This window comes from Pyrus communis, chromosome 16 (assembly GCF_041283825.1).
Source record: "Pyrus communis isolate YQ-2024b chromosome 16, ASM4128382v1, whole genome shotgun sequence".
In the NCBI taxonomy this organism is placed as follows: Eukaryota; Viridiplantae; Streptophyta; class Magnoliopsida; order Rosales; family Rosaceae; genus Pyrus; species Pyrus communis.
This window is the reverse complement of record NC_142580.1, coordinates 17,008,815-17,036,641: the sequence shown is the minus strand read 5'-3', so window position 1 is coordinate 17,036,641 and position 27,827 is coordinate 17,008,815. Positions and strand designations below refer to the sequence as shown.

The window sequence follows — 27,827 nt, the reverse complement described above, 5'->3', positions numbered from 1 at the left end:
CGACATGGGCTTTGCAATATTCATACACTACCTTCTAGTATATTCTTTAGCTTAGATATTTAGGTGGATAACCAACTTAGATTGCTCGAATTTTCCAGCTACTTTTGCCAACAGAGATTGCTAGATTTTTCTAGCATTTGCATGCATTGGTTCTAGGTTGGATCTCTTGTCTTGGGTCAAGACAAGAATACCATTCAACACCAGTTGGGCTGGTGTTGATCTTCAATACTCCCCCTCAACACCAGCTCATTCTTTCCTCCATGTCGAGTTGACGATGAAGCTTTTTCTTACACACCCATTTGCATGATATGGGTTTCACATCTCTTTGCTTTGGCACTAGATTCCAAGCTTGATTTAGCTCTGCTGCAGTGACCTCTTCTCCCAACTTTGAAGCACTCAGGTCCAGCTGCTTCTTCTTCTATGACTGCGTTGACGTATCTCGGATTTTGCCTCCGGATTCGTGTTGACCTCCTTAGTTGTGATTGTGGAGTTGATACTTCCACTTCACTAGGTCTATCTTCTTCTGGTTGTTGATATATGTCATCTTGGCAAGGGTTTTGGGGCATTGCTTGCTCAACATCATCACCATCAAGCGAATCTTTAGACTCATCAGGTCTCGACTGGATTCGAACAATTTACTCCCCCATCTTTTGCTGCAACTTATCTTCTATCTCTCTTGAATCAGGCAACGCCTCCTTTTCTGAGGACCACCAAGAAGATGCTTCATCAAACACCACATCTCGTGATGTGTAACACCTTCCATTCGTAGGATCACAACATTTCCACCATTTTCTTTGGTTGTTGTATCCCACAAAGATACATCGGACTGCCTTCTTGTCAAACTTGCTACGTAAATGACTTGGAACAAATACGTAGCACACACAGCCAAAGACTCGAAAGTAACTAACTGTAGGTTTCATATCCCACAGTTTCTCAAAGGGTGAGACAAATTCTAACCTGGGTTGAGGAAGCCTGTTGATCACATAAGCTGCAGTTTTCATTGCTTCGGCCCAAAACCTTCCTGGTACATTCTTGGCATGGAGCATACTTCGACATATTTCTCCAAGATGTCGATTCTTTCTTTCCGCTACACCATTCTGTTGTGGTGTATTGGCACAGGTGAACTGGTGACGTATTCTACATTCTTGTAGATACTGGGAAAACTCATTCGAGGTATATTATCCTCCATTATCTGTGTGTATGCAACAGATCTTCTTTCCTACTTCTCCTTCAATTGTCTCCTTAAACTCTTTAAATTTTGAAAATGTTTCAGATTTTTCTTTCATAAAGAAAACCCACACATACCTCGAGAAGTCATCAATGAACGTCACCATGTACCGCATCCCACTTATCGATGGTTGCTTGACGGGCCCGAACACATCTGAATGAACTAACTCCAACGCCTCTTTCACTTTAAACTTCGACTCTTCGTATGGTAGTTGATGTGCTTTACCATACTGGCATCCTGCACAAACCGTGTCTGTTCTCACGTCAAGCTGAGGTAGCCCCTTAAGCATTGACTTCTTCATCATCACATTTAGCTTGTGATAGCTAACGTGTCCCAATCTCATGTGCCATAAATCTGCTGTCTCGTTCTTCCTTGTCTTGTCTATGTATGCAGTTTCTGCTGACATTACATAGACTGACTGCAGTCGCCGTCCCTCCATTGTTGGCGTCCCTAAGATCTTGAGGTGTCGATACACCTTCACATCTCGTGGACCAAACAAGACATAATTTCCCAACGACGTCAGTTGTGGCACTGAAAGCAGATTTTTCTTCATACCTGGAACATGGTAGACATCTTAAAGCGGCACATGGTTAGTGTTGTATCGGGGCTCAATTACTGTTTTACCGATGTGAGCAATTGGTAGCCTCGAGTCATTAGCAGTCACCACTAAGCGGCTTCCTTTGTACTCAGTCAGACTTTGTAACTTTTTCTCATCACCTGTCATATGGTTTGAGCAGCCTTAATCCACGATCCAATCATTCTGGTAGTCAATTGACTCTAGACTTGTTGCTGTGAGAGCTGACTTTTTCTTCTCTGTAGCAATAGATGATTCACCGTCCCATTCTTCCTCCAGGGCTAGAGACGCAATGATGTCCCAATCATCTTCACTTTTCTTCTCTGAGTTGGCGACGTTACTTTCTGCAGGCCTTTTGAACCAGCAATCCTTCGCCATGTGACCATTCTTTCCACAATTGTAACACTTGCCCTCAAATCTTTTATTATTCTGGGACTGACCACGATTGCCGTGATACTTCGGAGCTCCCCCTGGCCGAGAACTCCCTCCTCCTTGATGACCTTTTTCCTTGTCACCATTTCTTTTAGATCCACCACTAGCACGCTGCTTAAAGCTGCCTTTACTTTTGGTGTAGAGCGCTTCCTCCTCACCTTATAATGAGACCCCTCCCATTTGCTTTGCCAAAGCTTCTTGATCGGCAAGCAAATTCTCGAACTCAACAAGTGATGGTTGGGTCGGCCATCCTTGTCCAGCGGCAACGAAGCCTCGATATTCGGGTCTCAATCCATGGATAATTATTCTTTTTATCCTGGATTCTACAATGGCAGCACTAGGATCTAATTCAGAAATTTCACGGCAAATAGACTTTACCTTGTGGAAATACTGCGCAATCGTCATGTCCCTTTGGGCCACTGATAACAACTCGTTCTCGAGAAGCTGCAGTCTTGTATCGTTCCTCTTTGAAAAGAGTGTGGCGAAGGTGTCCCATGCTTCTTTTGGTGTCTTGGCCTTCCGTATGTGCTCTAACATGTCATCTTCAACTGTGGTTTTTAAGGCAAACATGGCCTTACCTGCCTTGATCTTCCACTTCCTCAAAGTGCCGCTGGTGTCTTCTTCTGGCTGCGTAACTTCATTACCGCCGACGACATCCCAAAGATCTTGGCCTTGTAGGTAAGACTCCATACACGTCACCCACGTGTTGTAATTTTTGTTGTTCAACTTCTTGATTCCTCCAACAACTTGAAGGTCTCCCATCGTGTTGGCAAAGCTTCGATAAGCCGAACAAGATTAACGAATAATCTTGCGAAGTACTAAACTTCTCACGATTCTCGGAAGCTTCAATAGAGACGGTCCCTGATCGTACCGCTCTGATACCAATTGTTGGGGTGAAAACTTAGAGTACTCAACTCTAACACAAGTGTTGGAGAGACAATACAAGTAAACAAATTACTTGTATTACACAAACAAAATATTACAACACAAACTATCAAAGACACTCTTGAGAAGCTATGACACTCACTCACTTTCTAGAGACAAACTCTAGAGCACACTCTTACAAGACTATTCTTTCTTCTCACTCTCACTTGCTTGCTTGCTTACAAGGTTACTTGGTTGGTTTTTTTTTTTTTTTTTTTCTGATTTCACAACATCACACACCTATTTATAGGTGGTGTTTTGCCGACTCCAATTGCCCACCGACATGGGCATTACATAATAGTCACACATTTGTGATGGTTCTAGGCTTTTCTACAATCAGCCCACCGACATGGGCTTTGCAAGATTCATACACTACCTTCTAGTATATTCTTTAGCTTAGATATTTAGGTGGATAACCAACTTAGATTGCTGGAATTTTCCAACTACTTTTGCCGACAGAGATTGCTAGATTTTTCTAGCATTTGCATGCATTGGTTCTGGGTTGGATCTCTTGTCTTGGGTCAAGACAAGAATACCATTCAACACCAATTGGGCTGGTGTTGATCTTCAATATGGTCCAATGGTAACTGGTGGATTATACTGCTTCCTTAAAACTAAAAACTGGAGGTTTTGGGTTCGAAACCCCCTACTGGTGTGGAAGCTAGACTTGTGGCCAGGGGGAGGCTAAAATGCCTCTATGAGTCTTCCCAACCTTTGGAAGGGGTGGATAATTGTGACTTGCCACCAGTTGTTCACTTTAAAAAAAAAAATTAAAATAAAATAAAAGAAATATAAAATGTCTTGAAATGTGTATTTATATTTTTTGTTGGCCTGAAAACTCTCCAATGAGAGATGCAAAAAGCTTGATTTACATTTTTTTAACCCTTTTGGCGGTAGGTTCCGCCATTTAAAGAGATGAAGTTAAATGTGATCTCAAATTTACATTTCTTACATCGGAGTAGAACTCCAATTTACATAGGGAATTGTTATTAGCCCTCCAAAAATCTCATTCTACACTCCTCACAAATGTATTTTTCTTTCTAATTATAGAAAGTTTGGAGTGTATAATGAGATTTTTGGAGTGCTAATAGTATTTCCCATTTACATATTCCTATTTGAGATGCTCTTCCTAAACCCTAACCATATACCTATAAGTGTGGATGCAAATTTCGTACACGATTGATTTGACGAAATTCCACCTATAAGAGAACAAACACCGTTAGCCTAATTGACGAACATCCAGAAAATATGGAGGGTGTCCGCCAAAGGCCCTTTAATGTCCAAGTTAGAAAGGTAGTAGAGGGAAAAATAGAACTTGAGAGGTTTTTGAGTAGTGAATAGGAATTACTATGTTCTCTGATTTACTTGACTATTTATAATGAAGAGACCTTAGCATGCAGTTGGAAAGGGAGGCTGTTGAGCATACTAGGAATTCCTTTATGATGCAGGCTGGTCTCTGTAGTCTTGCCAGCTAACAATTCTAAAGGTCTTGTTGGTAAGAGCGCAGGTGTGTCGGACAACCAAGGGGATACTCTAGAGAGTCGGCGGCCTACCACAATTGGACCGTGTATGGCTCGATGATAGAAGATATTATGGGCGGCCCGAAGAGCCCATAATATGTGTCATGGGCAGCCTAAAAAGTCCATCATCTGTGAATGTCATAAAAGCCCAATTACTTTAGGGCAAACTACGTCTTATTCCCTTAGATAATTTTGTGGCCTACTCATAACATTAAGGGTAAAACTGTCATATCATATAGTCCATGTGTCATTTTCCTATTGGATGTGGTTAAGTTATGTCTCTACAATAGGAGTACATTCTGATCAATGAAAACACAAACAAGCAATTAATAAATCTAGTGGTAATCTTTTTAACTTTTAAGTTTGATGTCTTCAGTTTGAGTCTCTTGAATTGTGAAACCTGCTAGTTCATTTTGGAATTAGCGTAAACACCCTCTTGTCACAATAAAATAATAAGGGGTAATTGACAGGTTAAATACTTAAATTAAAACGTACTAATGAAAAGAGCTTCGCACAAATTTAAAGTGAAAAACGGTGAACTTTTATGGATAACAAGGACAAAAACATGGAAGCAGTAGCAGCATCCAGTGCGACCACTGAAGAAAATTTATGAATAAACATTTGCCGCCAGTTTTAGGAAGAAAGGTGCCACCAAACAGATGCCACACCGCCCTAAACTTACACTTTAATCACGATAGTGTCACCTCTTCTTGTCCATTAGGTGGTTTTGGGTTTGTGAGGCTTTTGTTATTCGATTTATGTTAATATAATTGTGAATTTATTTGATACACTCAAATGATTAATCGATTTTTTATTTGAATATTTTGATTTTTCAGTCAAAATGATCTTTGAGATTTATATAACTCCTCACTTAGGTCCTTGAGATTTGAAATTGATAGAATTGGTCCCTAAGTTTGTTCACAATCAATCATTTTGGTCATTCCTTGAAAATCTCTATAAAATAAAGATAAAATGACAAAATACCTTCAACTTTTGTCAAATCATTTTGCTTATTGTTTATTAAATTGAGAGTAATTTTTCACTTTAAAACTTACCAACTTGTTTCTAATTTTCAAAAAATATAAAACAAAAACAAAATAGTTTTCCAATGGGCCTTAAATAGTCTATTCTCTTGTTAGCATTACTTTTCCTCTTGCTGCACGGACTCTGATACTAAAATGATTCAACTTCACACATATTTTCTTAAAGAAGGGTAAAAGTGGCAAGATCAAGTTGCAGAAGTTTGTAGTACTATAATTTGTATAGATTTTGTCTCCCTTAGATGACATGCAATGCAATGGTGGGGATAAAGCTTAAAATTTAATCATTAAACCACCCCAAATCATTTACAATTATTTGCCTTAATATGCCATAGGAAGGAGGTAGGCATAGCCTCATAATGAACTAGTAATAATATAGTTCAAATTCGCCTTTGCTAACAATTAAATCTAAGACCTTAGTGTAGATAATATTGTTTGTTTAAAAAAAAAAATTCATGGAAGAAAACAACATTTTGGCTAGATTCTTGACAATTTAAGTCAGGGTCAACTAGGCAACCTGCCATATGCGAACACATGCTGAAAAAATTGCCACCCGCAGTAGCCCAATGTGCCACATGACCCACACACGACAAAGCTACAACACTGGGTCCCAGTTGCTCACAAATTTGTCGCCCAATCCATCAGAGCCCAACGACTCTTTCCTTAATCGAACGGCTAACATTAACCAGTCATTGGTTCATCCAACGGTCCATATTCAATTGTCGATGCTATTAGAGTCCATATTCAACGGTCCATATTCAGTGAAAATAATAATAAAGAACAAAAAATTGTGCCTTTAGAAGTAAACTATGGGCACAAATAAGAGTCCATTTTTTCAATAAAGCTATCAGATAATGTATTTGCGCTTATTTTTTCTTACAATGGGCACAATCCATGGTGCCCTCTTTGGAATGGGAACTGTTTCAGCCTTTTGGTGGTCAAACATACACAAAATTCTCAATTGTATTCTTTGTTTTGTACCCAAAGCTCATTTTTGTTGTAGTGATTTAAGTATTTTTAAGTTGAAATATCTATAAAAAAATAAAATAAAATAAAATAAATTAAGATAATCTACATAAATTTTATTTTTGAAATTACCCAAAAAAAAAAAAAAATTAGGCTAAAACTAAAATTTTAAGACAACCATTCTGGATATTTAAGGATTAACCCAGACCAACGCACATGATCTTAACGTTCAATTCCATCCGCTGTAGCACAATCCACAAACCACAATGGTTTGAGTCGAACAACCAGGTTCAACTCTTTTATCCTCTGCTGCTTGACAATGAACATTCATTCAGGTTCTTATCTGACCCAGATCATTAAAATGGTCACACGAAACTGGCCATTAAACCCGAAAATGAAAATGCAAAAATCTTGGTAATGTGCTCATGATGTTTGTGCAGTTCCAGATCCTTGAAGGAGATGCTGATGAGTCAGATGTTTCTTGTTTTCGAAAATGTTCGTGGATTTTCAGAGAATGGAGCAAGAACAGAAAAAATAAAAGAGCAAATCTTCAATTGGATCACACCGAAATTCACCAAGATTCGCAAAACAAAAAGAAGGAACGAAAATATGATAGTAAAGGAATCGATTCAGCAAAGAACTGAAACCAGATCCAAAGAAAAAGATCGTTTGCATCACCATTCGTTGGCAACAGAGCCATCAACGCCCAATTACGGCTCTGATATCTTAATAACATTTGAAAATTTTAGAGAAAAGAAGGCTTGATTATATATAACTGACTTTATCTAATCATAACAAATTAGTTAACTAATTACTACAACAGTCCACCATCTGAGATCACGACGATAGGTGAATAAGACTCTTACTGTTGACATTTTTTCGGTAATATATAAACAAACTTGACGAAGCAGCACAACCGTTCGAATGTTGGACAAAGTGGTGAAGGAGATCATACTCATTCATCATTTACGAGTATACTATATACAGATGCTTATTACTAATTCAGTACCTCACCTGTTAAGCATCGCTACACAAATGTCCAGGAAAGTGTTATAATTTCTGATGTTAATTATTAATCATACTTCCCAGGCCTTACGGGAAGGCTTTTTATAAACACTACAACATACAATCTTTACAATTTAAAAATGCAAGTGACTGCACGCCATACATGCAGCAGCACAGTCACAGCACACAATAGCACTCAGATCCAATAGCACGATTAGGATTCTGCACTGCATGTGCATACTGATCTCAACCCATGCTTGCCAACTAGGATTCTGCACTGCATGTGCATACTGATCTCAGTGCATACTGATCTCATTTAACAGCCCCCCGCAAGCTGACAGGTTGTGGAACAACAGGAAGCTTGGAGACAAGGAACTTAAACCGAGACGAAGACAGACCTTTGGTAAACAGGTCAGCAAGTTGATCTTGCGAACAAAGATAATTAACCAATAATTGCCCACGAACCACCTGCTCCCGTACATAGTGATAGTCAACTTCCAAGTGTTTAGTTTGTGCATGAAAAACTGGATTAGACCTATGCTGTCAACCAAGTATGCCAATTTATGCATGCTCCCCAAACAACTCACTGGATGGCCGTCAAACGGATTTTACGATATTTGAAGGCCACGCATACTCATGGTCTTCTCTATAAACCTGGACCTACTCAACTCAGTGCTTTCTCTGATGCGGATTATGCAGGGAATCCGGATACTCGTCATTCAACTGGAGGCTTTTGTATATATCTTGGTTCCAACCTTATATCCTGGAGTTCAAAGAAGCAGAAGACTGTTTCTAGGTCTAGTGCTGAAGCCGAGTACAGGCAGTTGGCATACACTGCGGCTGAGCTCTCTTGGTTAAGATCATTATTCAAAGATCTGCATTTGTACGATACACATCTGGTTTGTCATACAGTTCGCCCCCATGCGCACTGAGCTTTTGACCGGATGAGACGGGAGTAGATATAGGCTTGGCTTCAGTAAATTTGGTGCGAGATAGCAAGTCCAATGCATATTTAGATTGACAGAGATGCATAGCAGTCCCATAATAGTTGACTTCAACCCCCAAAAAATAATGAAGGGTTCCTAAGTCTTTCATGGAGAACAACGTACCCAAGCGCTGAATCAATCGGGATATTTGGTGAGAACTATTGCCTGTGATGAGTATGTCATCCACATAGATTAGGAGAAGCAAATACACACCGTTGTGTCTGAACACAAATAAACTGTAGTCGCATGTGGATTCCTGGAACCCTAGTTCGAGCAAAAAATCTGAGAACCTCTGAAACCAAGCCCTGGGCGCTTGCTTCAAACCATAAAGACTACGTTGAAGTTTACACACATGATTTGGGAATTGCTGATCAACAAACCCCGGCGGCTGGCGCATGTAAACTTCTTCCTTCAGAAACCCATGCAGAAACGCATTTTGCACGTCAAGCTTCCTGACCTGCCATTTGTTAGACACAGCAAGACTTAAAACAAGCCTGATCGTACTGTGCTTGACAACAGGACTAAAGGTCTCACTGTAATCCACTCCAGCCTGTTGATGAAACCCATTGGCGACAAGCCTCGCTTTATGTCGTTCAATCGTACCATCTGCACGTCTCTTCAACTTAAACACCCACTTGTTAGGAAGCAAATTCATGTTGGAATGATGGGGAACCAAACTCCAAGTTCCACGTCGCTGCAATGCATTAAATTCTTGACTCATCGCATTTCTCCACTCCGGATACTTAACAGCTTGACTGAAACACGTTGGTTCAACAGGTAACGTGTCAACAGTTAAATGCATGGCATATTTGGGATTGGGTTTATGAATCCCTGACTTGGAACGAGTAGTAACGTGATAGTGTGGAGCATCAGGAGTAGCAGGGAGCACAGGTTCAAAATGTTCAGCGACTTGCTCATTTGATGGTGCAATAGACTGGATAGTAGGGGATGGCAGAGGTATTGTAGGGCAAGGTTGAGATGAAATAGGGTTAGGATGGGTGTCAGTTGGAGAGGGTCCTGTGGCAAGAGTGGTTGGATTAGGGTTTAGTGGTTGATGCAAATTAGATCTGCTAGGGGTGTCAAATGTCAATAAGAGATTTGGGGTCAGAAGTGTACCTAAAGATGTGACGCTTTCTGAAGAAGATGTGAGTCCCTGAAAAGGGAAGCAGTCCTCATCGAATAGGACATGGCGAGACACATAAATGCGTCTTGTAGACAGATCCAAGCACTTGTAGCCCTGATGATTCAGTGAATAACCCAAGAAAACACAAGCTTTGGATTTTTGTTGAAGTTTATTTTGGGTATAAGGCACTAACCAAGGAAAGCATCGACAACCAAACACCTTTAAAACATCATACTTTGGTTTTTTTTGAAAAAGTTTCTCATAAGGGGATGCGTAAGACAAAAGTTTAGTTGGCAAACGATTTATCAAGTAAACTGCCATGGAACAGGCATCAAACCAAAAAATTTTGGGCATGTGAGATTGTGAAAGCATGACTATACTTGTTTCAATAATGTGTCGATGTTTTCGCTCGGCAATTCCATTCTGTTCAGGGTGTTTAGGACAAGAAAATCGTTGTGAAATGCCATTATCATTGAGAAATTTTTGAAAGGCATGGCTTTTATACTCGCCACCTTCATCACATTGAAGGGTTTTAATGGACAAATCAAACATTTTTTCAACTTTGGCCTTAAATGTAACAAAGATTTCGAACACTTCACTCTTGTTTTTCATAGGAAAGATCCAAGAATAACGAGAGTAGTCATCCACAAACAAAACGTAATAACGAAAACCTTCATTAGAATTAATGGGAGAACACCACACATCAGAGTGTAAAAGTTGCAAAGGAGATTGAGACATTGACTCAGACAATTTGAAAGGTAACTTTGTACTCTTGCCTAAGGGACACGACTGACAAAAACTTACATTTGAAGTTCCGTGAATTGGTACCAATTTATTGGAAATTAAAAACTTAATTATGGAAGTGGCAGGGTGACCTAGTCTTGCATGCCATGTATTCACCGAACACCGAAGGCCTACAAATGCTGAAATTGGATGTTTGAGTTGTCCAGTGCCACATGGAAATGGATATAATCCATTCTTACATCTCCCTCGGAAAAGCGTCTTCCGAGTCTTGAGGTCCTTAACAAGGAAATAATAGGGAAAGATTAGAAGATAGCAATTGTTGTCCAAAATGAACTTATGCGCAGAAAGTATATTTTGGGAGGCAGAAGGACAATGAAGGATGTTATGCATTTCAAACGAGCAAGTTGGAGTATGTAATTTATTTGAACCAGAATGAGAGATAGAAATGCCAGAGCCATTACCTACACCTCCAATAGTTTCATTACCATTATACTCTTTAGGGTTAACAAGGTTCTGAAACTCAGGAGTTATGTGAGCATTTGCGCCAGTGTCCAACAGCCAGGTACCATTCTGTTGTTTGTTGAGAGTGACAGGGGCAGACGACATGGCTGCAAGGCGTTGAGTGGGAATTCGTCCTTCAAACGCAGCATTCATCCTATTATAACAATCAAGGGCCGGATGACCTGGTTTGCCACAGATTTGACAAACAATTCTCTCACCATTAGAGACAACCCGCTCTCCACTGCATGGCATGGTGCGAGAGTTGTTGTTGGTTCGAGGGCCATTGCCTCGTTGGTTGAACATGTTACCTCGATAGGATGAGGAAGCACCTCTCCCAGTCCCTCGAGTGCGGCCACCACCTCGACCACGAGAAGCAACAAAAGCATTGACCTGCGCAGATTCCACCAATAGAGCAGTGTACGCAGCCATTCTTCGCTCAGTAGTTAACAACAGTGCCTCAAGAGTAGGGTAAGTGATTGGAGAATCACGAGCTTGAGCAGCACTGACAGTCATCTCGAAGGCAGGTCCTAGGTTGTTTAACACAATCTGGACCAGTTCATCATCACTCACTGGTTGCCCTGCTAGGGCAAGGTTGTCAGCAATCGCATTCATGCGATCAAGGTAATCGGCCACAGTTAGATCACCTTTCTTCGTCTGCAATAATTCATTTCGCAGAAACAAAATCCTGTTTTGTGAAGTAGAGGCATACCGTTGCTCGAGTGCTTCCCAGGTGGCTCGAGCAGTCCTCTTGCTCGCCACGATAGACAGGACAGAAGCCGTCAACGAGCCATTGATCCAACTAAGGATCATTTGATCCTGTTGGACCCATGCAGTGTACGCAGGGTTCACAGTTGTTACACCCGGCAGATGCTTGGGAGGAGACTCCATCGTTCCATCAACATATCCCATCAGATCTCTGCTCTTGAGAATTGGGAGAATTTGGGCCAACCACAGTGGGTAGTTGGTCCTGTCAAGTTTGATGTTAACGACAGTGGTGAAGGGGTGGAACGGATGAGGGGAAGTAGGGTTGAAAGTGGAGGAGGAGGGGACAACATTGTTCTCAGCCATTGAAGCGTGGGAAGAAAAGGAGAATCGATGTCGTTAGACCAAAAAAAGGCTCAATACCATGTTATAATTTCTGATGTTAATTATTAATCATACTTCCCAGGCCTTACGGGAAGGCTTTTTATAAACACTACAACATACAATCTTTACAATTTAAAAATTCAAGTGACTGCACGCCACACATGCAGCAGCACAGTCACAGCACACAATAGCACTCAGATCCAATAGCACGATTAGGATTTTGCACTGCATGTGCATACTGATCTCAACCCATGCTTGCCAACTAGGATTCTGCACTGCATGTGCATACTGATCTCATTTAACAGAAAGAACCATAAATTTGCAAGTTGCAACCTAATCATTACCAGCCAGGCCAACTAGTTGAGCAATTTCATCTTCAAGACGAGAAAAGTTCGTCAAGAATTTGTCGTGAATTTCATCCGAGCCAAATTGAATTTGCTGCCACTGTGACAGACCATCAACAATAACCTTCATTCCACTCTCTAGCAATTCCATTCCCTTCCTAGTTCCATCCGGAAGTTTCCTTTCCTTATTGGTTTGCTTCCCACCATTGAACTCCGTTTGCTTTTCACAGTCGATTTCCATGTTTTCACATTCTGATGTCTCCACAATGGCATCTGAAATCTTCTGAAACATTTCTTTCAGAGTTAGACCCTCCCTCACAAGCAGACGAAGCTGGTCAGAACAAGATGTCGCTGTAAGAAGCGCTGTTTCCTTCTCGAGATATATCTTAAACTCAGACATGAATCTTTCCACAGTTGCCTCATTTCCAGATTCTAAATCATATGAAAGCGCTGCATTCTCCATCACAAATCTCCAAAGCTCATTGCAACCTGTCCGAGCAGAAAAATATCCAAATGTTGTAATCGCCCAGTGAACAAATGCCCAATGCTGTTCTCTCAACAGCATGTGATACAACTCCCACAGAGCAGAGATCCTGGCACTTTCATTAGTTTCATTGATTTCCATATGAGCAAGGCCTGCCATGAAAAGTGCCAGATTTGGTTTGCATTCATACAATTGTGTATCAGTAGCTACAGGTCCTGAGATAAACAGGTTTTCGAGCTCAAAGATTACTTTCACCATTTCGTCAGATGCATACAGGTGCTTCATTTTTGAGATGATAACGAATGTTTCACTCAAAAGCTTACAGTAGTGGTCCTTCATTGGTTTATCTGAAGAAACTTTGTAGTTATGAATGATGGACACTAGGAGCTTCAGGGTCTTCACGTCGTTATTGGATATACTGATCTGGCTGCAGGAGAGGAAAAAGCTTTGTTAAATATATTGGTTCGTGAATGCTATTATGAAAGGTAGACAATAAAGAGCCAGGAAAAATTTTATGCAATTATGGAAATGGATAAGAGTAAATGATAGCTAGCACCCACAAAAGAATACAAAAAAAAAAAAACAAAAACATTTCTCACACTGAAATGATCCAAGAAGCAACGGATACGACAAAGAATAAAGTTATTGAACTAAGAACAGACATATTCAAGAATGAGTCGAGGTTTTTATTTACTTACAGAGACTACAATGAAGCAGACAAAGCAAAAACTGGGACACCATATGCACCAGAACCAGAAGATCTCATAAACTTGTCATCAAAATTTTCTATGAAGACATGGTAATCAGTAATGATTCTTTGAGTTGTAATACTTCTCAACTTGTCTGAGAGTAAATTCAGTGGAAATCCTTCCATGAACAAGGCTAGACGCATAACTGACGATGACTGAGTTCCCTCATCACTAACAATGGACATGTAAACCTGGTCTAACATAGATTGTGCGCCAAAAGTAAGAAGCATGCTGATTGATCTTGCCAATTTTCGGAGAGCAGAACCAGGTACAAGAACTGATTCAGAAGATGCCACTAACTTCAATAATGAGCACAGTTTACCAATGATGCCACTCACCGTCCCTGGCTCAGCATACTGCAGCATAAAGCACCAAAGTTCCATTACAATCTCCCAGCAAAGGAAGTGAGGATGAAATATATTCTCAAGAAGGAAAGCCTCCAACTCCCTCCAAGCAGGACTGGAAGAGACCACAAGCATGAAGAATTCTAATACATTCAAAAGCCAAGAAAACATAGGCTGCCAGACAGCTTCCACGGTTTCTCCAGAACCATATAAGACGGGAACTGGCACAAGCAAAATGGAAGAATATACCTTTTCATCAATTAATATATCCAAGAACCAACCAAGCTTTCTCGTAATCCCAAATATTACATCTACTTCAAGATAAACAGAAAATTTCAACAAACTAAGAAATAACGATACACGACCAAGCAACTAGTCTTTTTCTCCGGACAATGCTTCCCCACAAAAAGAAATGATTTCATCCAATGAACTTATCTTATTAAATTTACTCATATCTCCAGAGACAGCATCTGTGCAGCTTCCTCTTTTGAACAGAGAGTCTAGAATCTCAACCTTGCACGGATGCTTCACTTGAGATGAATTCAGTAACGAAAATAGTAGATCCAAGGATGCTTTCTCCAAGAGTTCTGTGAAAACTTCAGCGGCAGTTTTTAACCGGTTTCATTGCTCGATGAAATTTTAAAGCTCGAGATCATCAGGATGCATTTGTTATCTCCCTCTGTACCAGACATGCTTGAAATGGATACATGGTAGATATTTTTATTGCATTAATCAGATAAAACTTTACTGGAAGAAATGTCTTTCTAGCTTCTGTCACGGAGATGGTTTCATTCAAAGATGATGACCAAGCCTCAGCTGCACATCTTAAAGATTCATTGACCAATGAGACAAGATTTGAAATTATATTGGCTACATTCACCTCTGTTGCGCATACCCCCTCACCAAGCTGAAGCAAAGTGACTACACCTTTCCACGAAAAATTGAGAACCTTTACCAGACTGCCCCCATTATTAGCAGCAACAACGCCTATCTCACACAATTTTTCTATTGTGTACTTTGTTACATTAATAACGTGATTCATATTACTGACCCCTTCAAATTCCATTCCAGATTTATCCATCTCAAGCTTTTCTTCCCAAGACTCCCAATTTACAGCTCGAGCATATGCTACACATGGTCTTACTACAGCATCAATGACCTCCAATGTGACCTTTCCTACTGATTCAAATGACCGAATTCTCTACAATTAGATGTTAGAAAGCCCCATGTGAGACATAAGCGGTGTTTTAAAATATATAATAATTTGTTTTAAAATATAATAATGTGAGACATGAGCGGTGTTTTAAAATCAATAAAACTGAATATTTTAGGTTCAATAAAACATAAATATATATTGCACCAGCATGCTCACATGTCAGTAAAGGAAATTAAGGCAGTTAAGAACTAGCATTCTCCTCACTCATATCAAAAGTTCATAGACGAACATCAAACTCATTCACACCATATGCACAAAGAGATCAGTTTTCCATAAATAACAATATACATGCACAACATTTTATGCTTGAATTGTTTAGTCATGGCCCATTTATTGAATTGTCATTTAACAAATTAATGAAAATGTGCCTTCGATTGCATATGCATCAGTCACGCACAAGTGCTCAATGTGCCTCTGACTTGCATAAGTTAGTGCCTAAGAAACCACAAGGTTGGGTCAGATATGAGTAGTACATGGATTATGGACAAATTCAAAGACAACGAAATACAGTATGACCCATTTTAAAAGCACGGGGTCCGTTTGAATAAATATACGTTTAGGAAATTAAAAGAAAAGTGATATTTCAAAAACAAACAAATAGCTATATAAAATTATTTATGGAATCCATACGTATAATTGAGCTGAATTCAAAAGAAATAAGATTTAATCAACACTCTAATACCCAGTAAAGATTCCCAGGCACTTCATTGGAGCCTTAATGTCAATCTTAGCTTTTTTCCTTGTATTAAACATCAGAAATTCATAAGTCCCGACTCACGAAGTACTTAGCAATAGTGGATTTGGCAAAGCATTTCTTTGGTTATTACTAAAATTCATTCCACAAAGAAAATATTTGATAAGTAATTTCTATATCAAAAATATCGAAAAGAAAAAAGCGAAGCCATCCTTTTCGTTAATCGTTCTGTAGCATCTCAAAGTTGTGACATCTTTGAATACAAATTAGTACATTACATAAAAGATCTAGTACATAAACTAAGTATTTAATACTTATATCAGATTAATTATCATAAAAATTAGCACCGGAAACACAGTGCAATTAATAAGTACCTTAATCTCTGATATTGAATCTTTGATCAAGTTTAACTGTTCCACCAAGAATTTCTCAACAGTATCCACTGACAGCTTGTCAACAGAAACAGGGAACCTTGCCAAAGCTGAGAAACTAGCACCAGAGAAGATCAGAAGATCCAGAAGCAGCTGCAAAAATGAGTACAATATGAAGAAAACTGAATTTTTACCAGACAGTTGGTGCACCATGCAGCAGACAAATGCTGTAAGCAGTTCATGCATATGGCATGGTGTGTTATGGGAAATACCAGCAACTAAAAGAGCGAAAAAGTTATGCACATCCAACATGTCAATGAACTTCAGAAAAATAACCCTTTAAGGAAATAAACACCATATACAGTAAAAGGTATGGCTTGGTTCAAGAGAAAAAGAGAAGCTACCTGCAGACATTCCTCAAAGAAAACTAACGGTGTCCACTATTATTTACCTCAAAGAACAGATTGCCGTGCTCTTCCTCTTGAGACTCCTCACTTGACATAAGAGTCATTTTTAGGTGCTTAACACACCATATGCTAGCCTAACAGGTAAATAATCCTCAAAAAGTTAGAATTTAAGGTACCAAGGGTTGCATTGAGGTATAAGAAACTTACACCCTGACTTTTAATACAGGCACACTGCACGAAAAGACATATTACCTTGATCCCGAGGGCAAGGAAATGTGCTAGAGCATTGGATATATCAGATTCTACGTATTTTACAGCCACATGTAATATAGCCTTGTTTAACATGCACTGGTTTACGTCCAAGCAAGTATAGTCCTCGCAGAATGTCAAGCTTGTCGTTAAGAATAAAACAATGAACAATAAAATATGGCGAACAGGTCATGAGAAGATTGCATATCGAATTATGACCACTTGCAAAAGACAACCATGTCCTACAACATAGCATCAAATTAAACTTACAGGCAACCGTAGGAGCATTGGAAAAGAAAGGGGCAAATAAAAAGTAATTGATCCTTATGCATGACAAATTGGACAATACCGATAATAAACACCTCTAACGAACATTATAGAAATTAATCCTCAGTTTCTCTCTGAATTTGGGCCACACATGACCATGGAGTGTGCCTGAAAAGTAAAGCTCGTTCAAAACAAAATTTGAGTACATCTCCATTGCAATCGTTTCTTAACTTCTCAAACATCAAACGGTATAATATAAACTAAACAGCATTGAATTGGATACTGGTAGACATTCCGCAAGGGATGCCAATTCAGATTTCTCTGATATGTTCAAGTCACCAAGCTCCCTGAGTAGTTCAATACGATTCTCCACTACCTGTAGAACACACGATTTCGAGCCATGATTAAATAAATAAATAAAAACGTGAACTTAAAAAATAAAAACAAAATTAACCTCAGCAAATCCTCAAATTAATCGAAAGAATAAAAATCCAATATTTCCCAAAGAAATTGAAAAAATCTCAGATTTTATAAAAATTGAGTTCAAATGTCCGTCACGTTACTACAAGAACCCTAGCTGAACACAGTGCAGGAGAAAAAGCACAAAGTGAGAGAAACGAGATTGAAGTAGAAAATGGAAACCTTAATTAAAGTTAGAATTGAATTCACTGAAATTGGGGAAATTGAAATGGAAAACTGGAATTACTTACATCAGAGGATCTAATGGCGTCTTGTATACTCCGCAATTTGTCGCTTGAGCTCCCTCCTTCCATCTCTCTCTCTCTCTCTCTCTCTCTCTCTCTCTCTCTGCGCTACGGAATTTTGGTTTCCCGCCTTTTTGAAAAATACGAGGCAAACAGCCAGCGAAGAGGAAGCCTTATTTGCCAGTTGTTTTAAATTTATCAAAAAATGGTGGTGTTGTTGGATTTTAGGGCTTGAATAAGATGGCATTTAGATTACAGCGAACTTTAACGTAAAAGTTATGATACTGTTCACTTTAACGAAAAATTATATTTTTACATTAAAAAATCAATCCTGGTACTATTCACTTCAACCTTTATTTTGTCCTTATCGTTAAAACTCAAAGTTTTCAAGCCATTAGGGGACGAAGCTTTCCGTTGCGAAAATATTTTAGCATGACGAAGGCACACATTTGTTGCGCAATGTTTGAAAAAAAAAAGGCGGTAAAATAAAATTGCGCAACAGATCAAATGCGTCGCTCAAAGGGTTTTTGTGCGACATTTTAGTTCATCATTAAGAAAAAACCCTTTGCGCGACGCAGTTGGTCCGTCGCACAATTTTCTAGCGCCAAACCAGGATTTTACCATCTTTTTTCCAATCATTGCACAACGAATGTGTGCCTTCGTCATGCTAAAATTTTGTTGCATGACGGAAAGCTTCATTGCGCAAAGTCGATGAGTATTTTCAGATCATAAAAGTAGTATGGGAGGCAGAAACTGCAAACCAAATTGCAGTAGCTGCCTCCCTCCCACATCCCTCTTGAAAACCTTCTCCAATCCCTCCCGTGCTCTTAAATTTATCATGCAAAATTTTCATCTCTCTTCTCCTCCATCTGTTCTCCCTTCCTCAATCTATCCTTATCCAGTCAGCGATTTGATTTTGTATATGTAACTTTGAATTAAGAATTCAAACTAAAACAATTAAATTTATTTTGTACAGGATTTTTGTATACGAATATCATTGAAGAACGAATTTGAAGGTATTTTCTTCGCTAAATTAATCTTTATTAATTTTATCTATTTTACTTAGTTTTAGTAATTATTTTGATTTAATTTATTTGTATGCACATATTTTTGTATATCACAGACAAAATTGTTTTGTGTTGTATGAAGTTAATACTACTTAACTTCGTACACTTTTTTTCAAGAAAAGCTTAGTTTCCTGTTTGAGAATTAGTTGGATTTTGTGCATGGATGCGAAAGCATGATTACGATCCAATTAATTCTTGAATTGTCCCATTTTTTGGACAGTTTGGGAATGTATAGTTATGTGTCGTAGTTCACGAATTAGGTTTCGATAGTCGGAACTTTGGTAACATTTCCTGATATTCTTCGAGTGCATGGTAGATATTATATATCTACGGCATGCACTTGAAGAACTGTAAGGTGATGCTGTCGAAATTTGCCCATGTCGAAATTTAATCCAATAAAACCGTAAATTACAACACATAACTGTGCATTCCTGAATGGGATAGGGCCTTTACCGAAGGCATAAGGTGACAAGACAATAGTTGAAGTTGTTGTAATTCTTGTATTTTTATTGTGATTGCAGACAAAATGGACAGATAGTGGATACAAAATTAGAACAGATGTGCTACTGAGTACTTGGATGGAATAGATGAGTTCATTGAATTCGCAAGTAGGCACAATCTGGGTTCAACTCATATCCGGTGTCCGTGTAGGAGATATAACAACTCAATGAGGGAGACATTTGAAAATGTTCAATTTCTTTTACTAAGAAATGGGATGATGGAGACCTATACTACTTAGAATCATCATGGGGAATGATTAGACCATGCTTTATCTTCATACGCCATACGATGGAGACTGTTGAATCTAATGTGGATCTTAATGAACAAGTTATGGATATTCTAAATGACATTTATAAATACGTCTTGCCCAACACCAATCAGGAAGGGGGAGATGACGTCCCTCTAATCGTGGACAGTAAGTCATTAAAAAACCATGAAAAACTATTGAAAAATGTCAAGTAAGAATTATATCCGAGTTGCGAGAACTTTTCATTGCTCACGGCCACTGTGGAGTTGATGCATGGCAAGATCAAGTTTTGTATGTCAAACAAGTGTTTTGATTACTTTTTGGGAGTTATCAAGAGGATGCTTCCAAAGGATAATTGCCCTATATGCAATGAGCTAAGTTTAAAATGACATCACATAAGAAAGACCAAGATTTACAAAAGTAATGTGTTATCTTCCATTAAAGCCTAGGTTGCAACGATTGTACATGTCGATGCATACCACCAGCGACATGAGATGGCATAAGGAATGACAGGTTAATGACGATGTTATGAGGCATTTTGCAGACGGAGAGACATGGAATGAATTCGATCGGATATACCCTGATTTTGCAGCTGACCCATATAACATCATATTGGGACTTGCCGCTGACGGATTTAATCCATTTGGGGTTCTAAACGAAATCCAGAACACTTGGTCGGTTGTTGTGTTTCCTTATAATTTGCCACCTTGGAAGTGCATGAAAAAAATAATACATGATGTTGACTCTATCAATTACCGAAGATCTAGGAAAGTCTATTGATGTTTATTTGCAACCGTTGGTTGATGAGCTAAATGATTTATGGGAAAACAGTGTTCGTACATACGATAAGTATACTGGGCAAATGTTTACCATGCGAGCATCAGTGATGTGGACCGTAAACGATTTTCCCGTGTATTGCAATGGTTTTCGGGTGGATGACGAAGGGTTATTTGGCATGTTCAATATGCAAGGAGAGCGTAACATCATCTTGGCATGTTGGAAAAGTTTGTTATCTTAGTCATCGTAGATGGCTCCCTTGAGACAACGCGTGGCATCAAAATGATAAAGCCTTCCACGACACAACAGAGACTTGCCCAAGAGCAAGAAATTGGTCCGGTGATGAGATTTTGGATCAGTTAAACCTTTTAGATTTTGGTCATTTCGGCGAAAGGGACAGTATAACTAGACCAACTACATATCTGAACTGGACACACAAGAGTATGTTATTTGAGCTCCTGTATTGGTCAAAGTTAAAAATGAGACCACCTCGTTGTTATGCATATTGAGAAAAATGTGTTTGATACTTTGGTCGGGACAATTCTAGACATTGAAGAAAAAACGAGGGACACGATCAAAGCTCGCATCGATTTGGAACAATTGGGCATACATTGAAGAAAGGCCATCTATTTTTTATAGTTAAACTGGATAGGAAGAAAAAGTTTTTCAACTTTATTTCTCCTATAAAGTTCCCAAATGGATATGCTTCCGATATGTCACGTTGCTTGAATGTGAGGGGATGTAAATTTTCTGGAATGAAGAGTTATGATTGCCATGTAATACTCCAATGCCTTCTTCCGGTTGGTATTCGACACCTATTGCACCTTGATGTGGTGAAACCAATCGTGTTGTTGTCAAGATTTTTTTCGCAATTGTTTGCAAGGTGTTTGCGGAAGTTGGATGTTAAACAATTGCGGGATGACATTGTGAACATCCTATGCAAGTTTGAACAAATATTTCCTCCATATTTCTTTACAAGTATGATTCATTTGCCATATGAGGCATTGATTGTTGGACCTGTCAACTGTCGATGGATGTATCAAATAGAAAGGTACTTAATTAGGCATCCGTATATATAACAGATTCATGATCAACGAATGCTTTGAATAATTTTACCATACCTTTTATTTTGTGCAGATTTTTTGGTGAGTTGAAAACGTGTGTCTGAAACAGGGCAAAGCATGAAGGATCACTTGTGGAGGCATAGGTCGCATATGAGTCGCTTACTTTTTGTGCAATGTATCTTGAAAGATGTTGAGACGGCTTTCAATCGTCCTTAACGCAATAATGATGGTGGTGTCAGAAAAGAGAAACTGTTTATTTTTGCCCAAATCATCCAACCCTTTGACGGTTCGGTAAAAGGCGAATCGTTTACCAAAAAGGACAAAAATTCCCGAGGAGACGAAGGCAGCAATACGACATGAGTTGTCAGTTAGTATTTTCATTTTTAACCCTTATCATTGTTTTAATTTTGTTTACAAATTTTATAAACAAAAGTATATTATTTTAATATTATTAAAGTTCTTACTATTTTTTTATTATTTTCATATTTCTAGTTCAATTATAATCTTAAGGACATATCCCCCAAGGCCACCGCCTACATAGAGGAGGATTTAGCAACCCGGTACAAACATTGAAAGTGCAAACTCCACACACATTTTAAGAAATGGGATGATCTGGAGATTGCTCGTCTAGAGGGTTGCCCAACGTTGTTGTTGGAGTGACCGAAGGATTGGGAGTGGCTCTGCAAACGTTTTACTGACACATAATTTGTGGTAAGTATGTACATACAACAACAACAACAAAGCCTTTTCCCACTAAGTGAGGTCGGCTATATGAATCCTAGAACGACATTGAGCTTAGTTATGTGGCATGCCTTTCATTAGATCCAAGTACTCTAAGTCTTTTCTTAGAGTCTATTCCAAAGTCTTCCTAGGTCTTCCTCTACTCCTTTAGTCCTGAACCTCTATCCCGTAATCACATCTTTTAACCCGAGCGTTAGTAGGCCTTTGTTTCACTACAGTAATCCTTGCTTACTTATCACTGTGCTCGGGCCACACAATGCGCCATTAACAAGTGACGACCTAACTTTAGCGCAATTTCGTTTGGGATTCATTATCATAAGGATTTGACACAAGATAGGAGTGCCGGCTGTCGACTACCTGACGCCCTCCCCCTCCTCCTTTATCTGGGCTTAGGACCAGCAATGTAAGATAAGTATGTACATAATATTTTAATAATAATTTATTACTGTTTTAGTTATTTTTAAAACTTTTATAATAATTTCTTTCAAATAGTCTCACTAACATGTATATTGTGAGTTTAATAGAAGAAATTTGTTGATGGCAAGAAAGCTTGGGAGTCAAAGACACTTTTCCACCATTCTGGTTCAATGCCTTTCTCCTAAAGGGTTGATGCGCGATGTTAGGTAAAAGTATATTGATTTTTAAATTTTATACAATTTTTTTATTATTATGATTAATAGCATTTTCTTAATTTTATTTATTTATTTTTATTCAGGAGGTTTCTAAGTTCCAAAGCTCGACATGTTCAAGGACGTTTATGTTCGACCCGACAATGAGACCGTTAGCAACCCCATGTAAGTATATGTAATTATTATTATTCTTATATTTATGAATCGTTCAAATATTAATTACATTTTTTATTAAATATTAAGTGTTTTTTCTTATTATTACAGGCTGCTATGGTGGAGAAGAACACGTGGCATTGCAGCTTCCCCCGGAGACCCTGATCAAGGATGTCACTGCACCCGAGAATGCGGGTTTTTAGATTCTGACTAAGACCCTGGATCAGTGACACGCCCCAATCCCGGTGTCCGAAGGACAACAGGATGGCCACGTTGTGGCCGACACCCGAGGGTGACGCAAGCCATTTCATGAATGCATATGCCGAGAACATGTAAGACATGCATATAATTTTCACACGTAACAACGCAATATAATATCCAAAAACAAACCTTAACAAAATAATAGTAATAATGTATGGGTCACTGGACCAAAGGAGAATATTCAACTACCAACAATTTAAAAGTGATAATGCATGGACATGTTCAGAGTATACTACTAATTCGAAATACAAGCGGAAGAGATATTCGAAAGTGCAATTACAAGAGATGTCCTACGTATAGAAGAGTGCACAAATTCACTGATATGGAAATGCCTCGTAGCTCAGATCGTATGCCTCATTCCTAGGTTCTAAAGGGGCGCAAAACAAAACATGAGTGAACCAAGTTGATATATATATATATATATATATGTGTGTGTGTGTGTGTGTGTGTGTAATATTAAAACAATTGCTCTTCAAACATACTAACCCCTAGGCTTTAGAAAAACTCATAGTATAATAAGTAGTAGGTTTTTCGAAAACCCTAGCATGCCATAAAACGTTCGTAAAACATATATCATATATAGTGTGCTTAGTAGTGATATCATAATCGCCCGAAGGCACCTACATCACCCATCCGAAGGCACATATATCTTCCGCCCGAAGGCACTACATCGCCCACCCGAAGGCACATTGTATGAATATCCACTAAGTAATCACGGAAAATCATGAACATAATCTTTCCAAAATATATATCATCGGAGCTCAATAGCTCAAACATCATATCATAAATCCATAGGAGCGTTCTAGCTCAAATCATCATCATAAACCATGTTTATAAGTATATATATTCATAAATATTTCAAAGGATGTAAATTCGATAAAGCATGATATTTCATAAAGCGTAAATCTGATAACTCACTACACGTTTCATAAAACGTAGTCATAAAATCATGCTTTTCATGTATGGATTTCTAGTAATAAAATCATGCATTTTGGAAGGGTTCCACTCACAGACACTCCGTCACTGAAGAGCTGTTCGAACTAGGGTGGACAAAAACACCATTAACAAACACACCTAAGCACATAAAGGAACCAGTTAATAAAATTCTACTTAAATGATTGAATTTGGGAAAACGGATAGCAGATTTGAAATCAGGACATCGAAATTAGTCTAGGAGAGGTCCCGGCCAGAACTTGAAAAAAAGTCAGCAAAAAGTCAACATTGACGGTCAACGGCTGACTCAGTCGAGCCAAGCTGAGCCGGAGCCGAGCCAAGCTAAGTCAAGTTGCAGGAGCTCACCGGAAACTGGAATTTTTGGCCGAAAGTTTGGGCACATTTCAAAACATCGTAACTTTGTCGTTTCTTAACCAAATTCGACCCATAATATATCAAAATGAAGATAGGAAAGTGTAGAACCAGATTATTTCATTTAAAAGCCCAATGGTTGCCGGATATGACCAGAAAATGGCTAGAAAGGTGACTGGTCCGCGGGAAAACTAGGGAACTCGTCAGAAACTGGGTAAACTTTAAACGTTCATAACTTCTTCAATACTCAACGAAATCGAGTGATTCAAAAACAAAGATCATACTTCTTGATAATACGAAGAGAATGGTGCCTTTATCAATGGCTAACTCGTCATGGTTTGGTCGGAATATGACTCAAAATTGGCTGTCTTCGCCAAAAAACTGGGGAAGCTTTCCCCGCGAGTTTCCTACGTCCAAACATCACCAAAACTTCTCAAAACTACTTCCAAACATACACCAAGACACAATCTATAACTTTTGGACAAGTTTCGAAGCTTACCATAGCCGAAGAAGGTGGAAACTCGCCGGAGAACTCGATGAACAATGAAACTGCACTGTGCAGCGATGGAGGAGGTGTTTGGGGGGTTTTCTGGGTTCGTGGGTTCACAGGTAGGGTGGTGGTGGTTCCATGGTTATTTTTGTTTGTTGTGGGTTGCTATTTGTGTGTGAAAAGCCCTCGGGGAGGGTTGGTTCCAAGGAAAACCGACAGGAAGAGAGGGAGAGAGTGTAGAGAGATGTGAGAGTTAGAGAGAGAGAGGCTGACAGAAAATGAAAGGGGACCCCGGGGGGGAGGGGGGGTGTCACGGGACAAGGGGAAAATCAAGGGGACAAACTTTCCATTGTGTGTCTCAGTAAGGTCACTAGAGATGAAATGTGGAATACCCGAAAAACGTTCGACGTTTCGAAAATGTAAAATCTTCGTTATAGCTCCAAATTCAAATCCATTCATGCCCACGTGTTCATGGCGATGAGTACAATAAAAATAAACTAAGAAAGTCATATACGTTTTAACGAGGTGGTCAACTAAAGTCAACATTCTTGCCACAATGGCATTTTGGTAAATTCACACCATTTAATATTACAAAAATGTTAAATTAAGTACAGGGTATCACAATCTGACATCTGACACTCGGTTGTCGTCATGGCAAGGTTGTTCAGGGGATGGGGAAGGCACGAGTTTGTGAGACGGGTGCCTCCTCTTCCAGACCGACCACAGGACATGTTGTTGCCCTTACAAAGGAAGTGGCAACCCTAAAAGATGGGATTGCGCCCTACGAAGCCCAGATTGCAGCCTTGGAAGCCTAGATTGTGGCCCTGGACGAGAAGATGAGCATGATCTTACAGGCCTTTGAGATGTCCAGCCTCCAAATCCCGATGCCAACACCTAATCCTGCTCCACCTTTGACTTCTTAGCCGCTTCACCCAGCCAATACCCAGTAGCTTAATGCATCAAACCCGGATGACTATTTGTTGTAGTTATTTTTTCTATTCGAACAACTTGTACATACATTTTCATATATTTTATAATTAAATACTTTTTCTTGGTTTAATAATTATTGTTTATAGTTTAATAAAAAAATTTATAAAAATTAAATAAAAAATATTTTGTCAAAAAAATAAATAAAAAAAACAATAACTTTGCACGACAATGGCATAATCTACCTACGTTGTGCACCTATCTTTGCGCAACAATGAGAGCAAGCTGCATCACGCAAAAAATTTTGCACGACACAAGTTATTATCGTCGCGCAAATCCTTTTTATGCGACGATGGTGTAAGCTATGTTGCACAAACCCTTCTTTCACGACCTTTGTGCAACAATTTCCACGCGACGAAGGTTTCGCCGTGCTAATTTTCAGGTGACATTTTTGTCTTCGCCCAACAAATTCTACTTCGTCGCACAAATTGTTAATTGTAGCAGTGCAAGGGGGTTGCTCAAGATATCCTTTCTTTCTCGTCCACTCAGGGGGGTGCAGACACACCTGTGCGGGTTACATACAGGTGACGATTTTTCAAAATTTTCCATTCATATGACAGTTTTGCATTGTATATTAGTGTAGGTACCTAATGTAGGTACATTCATTAGACTAGGTGCCATTGTGTAGGTACAATAGTCTAGATAAAATATTTTCCTTATTAGGTACCTTAATTTAAGTATGCTGTATGTTGAGGTGCAATGAATTAGTTTAGGTATCGTAGTGTACGTACAATCATACTTTTGTAGAATTCCTCTTATGATTGAAACATAATAGGTTTTCACATGGATTGACGTAGTGATCCGAATATACAGTGGGTTAAATTTGGATGGAGGATCGAAAGTAGTTTAGTTGATGCTAAATTATGTGAAGTTCAATTTAATTAAAACAACAAGAAATGAAGATATAAATGAGATTTTAAAAGAGTAACCTTTTTTTTAATGAAAATAACAATTTTTTGAAAGTGAATTGTAATGTGATATGAATACTGACATAAACATAGAGTCAAAAGATTATATTTAATTTTGAGATTTATCAAAATTTGAAACTTATCAAGATTATAATATAGTTCTAAAAAATGAATGGTCTTGGAAATTTTTTTTATTTATGACCTCAAACAATGGACAAATCTGAAACCTCTTGAATAAATCTGAAGAGACTAACATTTAATTAAGTGGTCATAAAAATGATTTTGAATTTTGATAAATTTTGCAAGAATAATATTGAAGAGAGAAATTCTAAAAATTAGGCTGTTTAAATTATTAAAAAACAATAAAAGAACATATTCCATAAGGATGTTACTCAAACAAACCTATTTGAGAGATTTTTTAGCTCCCTCGTAATTATCGTTACACTGAAGAAAAGTAGGACCAAACATGTACAGGGCCACATTGGAACAATAAACTTTCTGGTCTGATTTTCATCAGAATCACGGACCCTGTCCCATGCATAATGGTCAAGCTCCAACAATTACAATCAAGTCAGTACTAACAAAAACGAGGTCGTCTGCCCTGCCCTCACGAGAGTTACAGTCTCACAGATTTACATGGTGCCATGCATGCAACACATTTTCTTGTATTTTCATTCAAAGTTCTTATTCTTATATAAATGCATTACGTTTGCCAAGTAAAGCACTATGTAAGCTTTCT

General features: G+C 38.7%; 1 pseudogene across 1 annotated transcript; it reads right to left on the bottom strand.

Annotated features, from left to right (window-relative positions):
* Window positions 1–12,439: 12,439 nt before the first annotated feature.
* On the bottom strand, window positions 12,440–17,090 carry LOC137732792 (uncharacterized; annotated as a pseudogene). The gene is made up of 5 exons (XR_015957580.1): window positions 16,991–17,090; window positions 16,783–16,872; window positions 16,335–16,484; window positions 13,656–15,251; window positions 12,440–13,384 (listed from the first exon to the last, which is right to left on the bottom strand). The product of XR_015957580.1 is annotated as an uncharacterized LOC137732792 (transcript).
* Window positions 17,091–27,827: the final 10,737 nt, after the last annotated feature.